The following is a 2,553-nucleotide window of genomic DNA, read 5'->3' on the forward strand; positions in this document are numbered from 1 at the left end:
TGTTATCTAAATTACAGGTAAGTGTTTTGCTGTCAAATTTACGGTTAAATGATATAAACACACGCACATGCATGGAAAGAGAGAGATACAAAAAAGAAACAAACATGTTATATGCTCACCAACGTTTTCTCTTTATTGTGAAACTTTCTGTATACTGTTTGCTGAGAGGAACATATACAATTTATGATTAAAAGACAGTAAATAAAAGTATTGAGTCTCAACAAAACATTAAAAAAATATTTGAAAAAATATCAAAATTTGGACATCACACATTTAATACCGCTCCAATACTTGGTTCATTTTATAGCCTCCTCAAAACTCACAGACCGGATATCTCTGTGTCCAATAAAATCTTGCATCGGTAGTGCACCACAATAAATTTTACGGACCATATCCAAAATTGTAACTCCACTAATGGCTACTATCAGCACCTCCCACATAAAGAACTCTGGAGATTTACTCAACAACATGAACAACATAAATATACAAAATTAAACCTGTACACATTTCAGATATACACCATTACACACTAATGCCTCAAATAAAAATGCTTGTCGGCGCTTGTGGAAAATATATGGCGCTTGTTCCACACATATAGTGAGACGATTATTGAGGCTGTAACACAACATCAATTTACCTGAATTGATTCTTTGAATAAACGATTTAAAATAACACTGAAGTGTTATTTTCTTTAGGGCGACAAATTATCTTTTCCCTCTGTACAAAGAATATCTTGATTAATAGGATGTGAAGGTGCATATAAAATTACCCAATGTATATCTGAATAAGTCAACTAATTAACAAGTAAATTCGAAATGTGAAGTTTCCATTCTAAGAGTGTTATGTAGTTTTTTTATCATTGGAAATAAATACTAAGTAGAAACTAATTTTGACCACCTACGACGATATGGAATACTTCCCTATGCTCCCATCAGCCGAAAAATATGTCATTAATCCTTAAATATATGACCGAAAAAGATTTTTTTACAGATGGACCAAACGTTCTATTTTAGAGGAAATTCGAGAGGCCAATAAGTTCTTTTCGGTGAAAATTATTCTACTGCAAGTCTAGAATGCCATATTTACTTATATTAATACCGATTATATTTTCATATAATTTTGTAGAGTAGTTGATATACCTACTGACAATATTTGTCATGTATACGAAGTCATTCGTGTATGAAGTGATAATTATTACCAGTTGGTAGATGTAACACAGTCAAAAATGTATTTCTAATGCAGGCCTGTAATTTATATTCAGGCTAACAGAGAATAACACAGACATTACAGGAAATTAAACAACCTATTACGCCAGATCAATTGATATAAAAACAAAACGCCTACAGAGTTCAATGATAGAATGTCGGGTTTTCAATTTTCATTGAAGTTGACAATTTGTGCACATCTGAGTAGGTGTGTGTGCGTGAGTGTGTATTTTAATCACTTGATTTTTTTCTCTTTTCCTTGTAAATCATTGATTGGAAATAAATTGATATAAGCTTTTGCTCTTATAATTTTTGCAATAAGAATAAGTTTTGATCGACTGTATATATACTAAACACTAGTTAAGACAGCAATTATAAAAACAAAAACAGTGGCATGCATGTTATATGTATATTCATATTTATCATGTTTGCGATTGCCTTATATTTTAAGTCAATTGTATTCAATATTATTTATATTTGTTCCCTTTTCAGGAATAGCAAGCATAATTAATATATCATATGATTATGAATATTATTATTTTCTTTTATTTACATTTTCTCCTCAGACAAAGCAAGTTGCCACTTTGATGTAGGGGGTTACTATGATGAATATAAGCTACAGAGATACTATTTGGGGAGTTGGGCAGCAAGATGTCGGTTCAGGTTACACTTGAACTTCTGCATGCCAGTACAGTTGGGGAATCAGGAACCGAGAAGGGAATTCAAAAGTCTAACGGTTCTGAGGAAGAAACTACTGGAGGAGAAGGCTCTTTTACATCTAGGGATCTCAACTGTGAATAGGTGGGATTTAGATGCTTGTCGGATTTGTCGGGGGTATTTACGTCGAGGGAGTACAAGTGCTTGCAGTTCGTCGGAGCATTCAGCATTAAAATTTGTCCCCGAACCCACCTGTGTGCACCATACTACCGGTCAGTATGCAAGCCTTCTAGACATTTTTCCCTCAACTTCCCCTGAGCTATGTTCATGCTCAGTTATCTCTCCTCTGGTATCTTCCGACTACTCAGTTTTATCAGTTAAGATAAAAATGCAATGTAATAAGTCTTCAGACGTACCTCTCCACCGTACTGCATATACATACTCTATGGCTTACAGGGATAGCTTCCGTACATTTATATCTGATCTAATTCTGCATTCCATATTTAAAAAGGATGTGTCCTGTATAGTATCAGACCTGACGGAATAGTTAATTGTAGGCATATACCGATTCATACCATCCAAAAAGTTCCAACAAAAACCTAACAGCCAGCCATGGTTCTCCCCAGAATGTGCTGCTATCATCGCGCACAGAAATCATTTTTCCATAGCTACCAACGTAATAGATGTACTG

This window comes from Euprymna scolopes, chromosome 4 (assembly GCF_053919585.1).
Source record: "Euprymna scolopes isolate OS-2025 chromosome 4, ASM5391958v1, whole genome shotgun sequence".
NCBI classification, from domain to species: Eukaryota; Metazoa; Mollusca; class Cephalopoda; order Sepiida; family Sepiolidae; genus Euprymna; species Euprymna scolopes.